A 6,000-nucleotide genomic window follows, 5' to 3' on the forward strand; every position below is an offset into this window, starting at 1 on the left:
AAGACCATAACAGGGTTCAAAAAAGAACTAGATAAATTAATGGAGGATAGGTCCATCAATGGCTATTAGCCAGGATGGGCAGGAATGGTGTCCCTAGCCTCCGTTTGCCAGAAGCTGGGAATGGGCGACAGGGGATGGATCACTTGATTATCTGTTCTGTTCATTCCTTCTGGGGCACCTGGCATTGGCCACTGTGGGAAGACAGGATACTGGGCTAGATGGACCTTTGGTCTGACCCAGTAGAGCCATTCTTATGTTCTTCTTATGTTGCATGTTGACCTCTAAAGTTGGTAAGCTCAGGTGTGCAACAAGAAAAATAATTAGAATGAGAAATTATATTTGGAGGTCTCAAGGCCAGAAGGTGCCATGCTGATTATCTAGTCTGACCTCCTGGATAGCCCAGGCCAGAGTCCTTCATTCAGTGATTCCTGCAGTGGAGGGAATTTCTCCTTCTGCTCCAGCAGTAAATACTGCTGAGCCCAATAACTTGTGGTTGAACTAGAACATCTCTCTTAGGAAGATGTGCGGTATCTATTTAAAGACTCCAAATGATGGTGACTTTACTACTTCCCTGGATAAGTTGTTTCTGGGTTTAATTACTCTCACTTTTATCTTTTCCAATTTGATTTTTTCTAATTTAATCTTCCAGTTCCAGGATCTTGCTACACCATTGTCTTCTAGCTTAAAGACCCCCTTCATATCAGATATGTTCTCCCTGTTTAGGCGCTTCTAAACTGTGTGATCAGTTCACCTTGCTAAAAAAAAGAATAAATGCGATGGAGTCCTCATTGCTTTTATGAGCTATGCACCTATTTATTCTTTCCTGAAAAATAGTAATGGTTTTAAATCAACATCACCAAAAGGAATCACTGGAATTAATTAAGCCATAGGTTCTCACCACTGAGGTTCCACTGTGAGATAATTGACCACAATGCAAGTTATTTATCATGTACTGAAGATGAAGGCACATAAAGCCTTCAAGCTCACTTATCTCTCGGAGAAATGACCTGCATAGGGATTGTTGTGATCACAGCACATCATTAAAATGATTAAGCCAGTGTAAATATTTTGAAGTGCTAAAAATGTTTTCATGGTGTGCAAATATCCTGCCGAGTAACATGAGGGGCAATCAAAGCTAAACCCTGACTGGTTCTTGTGAGCTTCTGACACATAGTACTTTGACTGTGGGATATCTCACCTTAGGCGTGGGTGGAACACCAGGGAACACCCTGGTGCTACAGTGGGCAGTGTTGAGGGTGTTCTTACTTCTGTGCTAGTCCTGACTCAGTAACACAGGGTGGTACAGGGGCACTGTCCTATGAGGAATTCACACGGCATGTAAAACTAAGGTTGTGAAGATAGGTGCTTATGAAAATTTTACCCATTGTGCTGATAGAAAAGCCTAAGTAATTTCGGAGCACTTTTTTCATTTTTCATCAAAACCAGACACGTTAATCCCAGTGTCCGTTTCAAATTCCAGTTTGCAAACTGGTCATTATATTCTGTAATGTAACTCCCTGGTGTTTCAGTAGACTAGGGTATTCTTCCACTCCTACCCTAACATGCTGTATATTGTTTCTACTCGCTTTTAACAAGCTGCTGTCTTTCATCCCAGATGTGGCAGCATTTCAGTAGACGGTAAACTGATCATTATGTATAGTTTGTATTGCAACTTGTTAGGATATTTACCATTCTAATGACACATGGCTCCTTCTCTCATTCAGAATGACAAAACTACATATATATATATATAGGGTATGATTATCATAACTAGGTTTTCATAACTGTGCCTTGATACCTGAGTGCCTAGGGTAGAGTGAGGAGGTTATTGCTGTAGGAGTGGGGAAGATGGCATGTAATGTTCCAGAGCTGGAAGGGAGTACCTGGGGGAGCAGAAGGATTCTGCAGCAGGGAGGGGGTTTGGATTGGAGTCACAACGAGAGGGGAAGGGACGTGATTTAGGGGTGTTGGTAATTGCAAGGAGGAAGGGTGAGCTCTGCTATACAGCTCATACTGAACCAAGTTAGCACCTCCAAATAGGAATCTCCTGACCCAACCTAACAAATTGCAGGAGAGGGTTTTACAGGGCAGGCGCAAAGTGAGACTCAGTAATGGCTTTCTCTTGCCCAAACTCCTTGGGGAACTCTGTTGCTAAGTTTTTCGTCATATGATGAGGTCCTCTGCCTTGACATCCTAGAACTCAACAAGCTGTAGGGAACTAGGTTCCAGAGCGCATGCCCTTCCTTCCATAATTATTCCTAGGGAGTCACCAACTTCTTTCCCCTTTCTTCCCTTCTCTTGTGTTGGGGTTTATACAGTGTTCCAGAATGCTGCTCTCCTGCCTTTTCCCCAGCACCCTAACTCTATTGGCCAAAGATGAACTGAGCAAAGCACGTGTTCACCTTGTTCTTGGGGTGAATTTTGTTAAGGGCAGTGACTTGCCCTGATATTTTTGGCTTAACATTTCACCTCCTGCCACCGTTGGGCAGAACAGCATATGCTGGCCGGTGGCTAAGGCTGCACAGTGTGGCATAAACATAATTATAAAGGTGCTAGATAAATGCTTGCCAAAATCTTGAAAAGTGATTAGCAGTTTGGGGTTCCCAACTTGAGACCCGTTGGCTGGAATCTGAAGTGGGACAAATTCAGGCCATTGGAATAATTAAGCTGGGGATATGGTGGATTCTTCATTAGAGAAGACCTGAAGTCTTTAAATCAAGACTGGACGGCTTTCTAAAAGATCTGAGAGCAGTTCTGGGCTTGATGCAGAAATCACTGGGTGAGGTTCTCTGGCCTGGATTATACAGGAGGTCGGACTAGATGATCATAATGGTCCCTTCTGGCCTCATGAATCTATGAGAACCCTAAAAGGGTCTGATTTTCAAAAGGTGCTGAACATCCGTCCCCTGAAAATCAGGCTCTTTGAAAATGTCTCAAGTTGAGCTCCTGAAAATTGAGGCCTCTAAAATCCCCAGTCACTTTTGAAAACCTTGGCTGCATGCTGTTATTTCCAGATGAAACAAAATCAAGGTCAGTAGAAGATTTACATGTTTCTTCAGTCCCTTTGAGGTATAAGATTTAATTCATCTCCTTATCACTGAGTCTCTCAAAGAAAGGTTGATTTCAAATAGTAACTTAGCAAAAAACAAAACAAAACAAAACTAAAAACACTTTTGTAGATTCAGCCCCAACTTTTTAAAGTTTATTTCTCAATGGAATTTCAATGTATTCTGAATTCTTCTTGCTCACCAGTCCCAGAAACATTTGTGAACTAAACCTCTTGCAGTTTGTGCATTACCTGGTTGTAGCAATGGCTAAGATGCAGATACCAGAAAGGGGGATTCTGGGAAAACCAGCCCGAGCAAGCAGAATTCCTGTCTTTCATAAAAGGGACCTCTGCATAGCCAGATTAAGTTAATTGAAAGTTGATGGAGTAACATAAGCAAACAAAGTATCAGAGGGGTAGCCGTGTTATTCTGTATTCACAAAAATAATGAGGAGTCCGATGGCACCTTAAAGACTAACGGATTTATTTGGGCATAAGCTTTCGTGGGTAAAAAACCCACTTCTTCAGACGCATCTGAAGAAGCAGGTTTTTTACCCACGAAAGAGGAAGTGGGTTTATCTGAAGAAGTGGGTTTTTTTACAGATGAAAGAAGAAGTGGGGTTTTTACCCACAAAAGCTTATGCCCAAATAAATCCATTAGCCTTTAAGGTGCCACCGGACTCCTCATTGTTTTTATAAGCAAAAAAAAACCCCACTTGTGGGTGTGTTTAAGAGGAGTGAAACTGACCTTTGTAGTAAAGAGACAACTCCCTCCTTAGGCTTCAACCCTGCAAATGACTGTAAGTGAACAGCCCCCGGAACCCACATGGACTCAATGGCAGGACTGGGGCCACAAAGAGTGGTCAGTCTTGGGCCTGGATCTGGCAAGCTGACCCATGCCAGTGCACCACAGAGAGAGCACCATTGATCTCAATGGACTTGGATCAGGAGCATGGAAAGAAATGTTTATCTACACTTGAGGACTGCAATTCATTGCAGCACCAGCAGATGCTAACATAGAACAGCACAAACCTCATATGCAGTTACTGTTGGAATATACAGTCTCGGTGAGTTTTCATTTTGTTTTTTTAGTTTATTTTTACTTTTATCCCCCTAATCTGCAAAAAATAATTATGAACTGTCCTAGTTTCTCTCCTTTTTCTATATTATTCATTCTTAATTGGCTTTTTTTCTTAGAACATTTAAAAATATTCCATCTGTTTTTATACATTTTTAAATAATGTTTGTTCTTGCTTCTGAAGCAATTCTGTTGTATGGTGAATTTTGTCTAGTTTTTCCTGTGTTATGCAATAGAGTTCCTGTTTTTATGTATTGGAATATTTTGAGGTTCTGATTTAGTACAAATTTGTCATGCATCTTGGCAAAAGGCAGATAAAAACACCAAAGCTATACATTATCTTTTCACTGAGGGCCCAGTCTTGTAGCCTGTAAGTCCTACCAACATCAGTGAGAGTTTTGTGCCTGCATACACTGTAGGATTGTCTCCTCAGATAGTACTTTTATTTGTGTAAATTTGAAAACGTTAAACATCAAACTTTTCAGCTTCAAACAATGAGGTAAAAAGCAGTTCAAATATACCTACTCTGGAGTCCCCTTGGATCATTTCTGTGGGGTTTACAGACACATTTCCCTATTTAAAAAAAATACATCTCTTGTGACTGTGTGAAAGCTCCACAGCAAGTAAAGGAAACTGACTAAGGCTCCATTCCTGCACAGACGCGTGCATGTGAGTAATTTTACTCATGCAAACGACACCATTCATTTCAATGGCATTATCCACAGGATTAAAGTTATTCACACGTATAAGAGTTTGAAAGTTCCCTGTGCAATAATAATGGGTCACATAGTTTCCTGGTAATAAAATAACTGTTAGCCCTTACATAGTCTTCTTATGATTTGTAATCTTCAAGGTACTTTGTGAAAAATTCTCTATACACATGCTGATTTTAACATCTTGATTTAAATAGACACACATAAGTTACTAACAAATGAGATGCAACCAAATCACCATATAAATCATTGTCATCTACATATTTACATACTCTGATGGTAAAATTTGTCTCTCTTTTGCACTGCTTTGGGTAGCTTCATCACCAGGGACCTGTTTTAGTATTAAATGAGCTTGGTACAAATAGCAGGTGTGAAACAAGCTCACGTGAGGAAAAGCTCTTCTTTCCTCCCTTCTTCCTCCAGGTCTTTGATGCTTTATTTTGGTTTAATCACATGGTATTGCTTAGGAAGCTTGACTGTTTATGGGGGAGACTCCTTTGTGGTGAAGATTGAAATTCCCATATTAAACATTCTTTCTCACATTTCTCTCTGCGTCTCTGGCTCCTGCCACTTTGACTTCATGTGCAAAAAAATAATGATTTTTGACTAAAGGTGCATCATCCCCGCTTGGTGCCTCCACTCTCTTCGCAACTTCATTTCTCTCTTGGAAATCTCTTGTGTAGTGAGTCTTCTGCTTCTCCCTAGATCTGTTTCAGCCTGAGCTGCAGCCGTGTCAGTGTCTCTTCACCATCCCATCATTGTCCCGACCTGGAGAGACTCCCCTTCTGGTGGGGAAGGGGAATTCAGGGCTTATCTCATTTACACTGGTGTAGATCAGGAGTAATTCCACTGAAGTCAATGGATTTACACCAGAGAGATCAGAATTAGTCCTCCATCTCCATGGTCTAATCCATCCACGAACCCTCAGTTGAGACTCCAAACCCGGGGACAATTAGTGCCAATCACGAGTGTGGTTTTTCCCGATGACACCTGTCCAGTAGAAAATTAGTCTCTTCACACAGGGCCCTGAGCAGCCACTAGATCGGAAAAGCGTTTGGTCAGGACAAGCCCAGAAAGGCTCTCACACATTATCAGCACCTGAGCTGTTGGTCCCCGCACTCAGGAGTGTTCCATGGGCTTGAACTGGTTGGTTTCCAGATGAA

This window comes from Emys orbicularis, chromosome 15 (genome assembly GCF_028017835.1).
Source record: "Emys orbicularis isolate rEmyOrb1 chromosome 15, rEmyOrb1.hap1, whole genome shotgun sequence".
Lineage (NCBI taxonomy): Eukaryota > Metazoa > Chordata > Testudines > Emydidae > Emys > Emys orbicularis.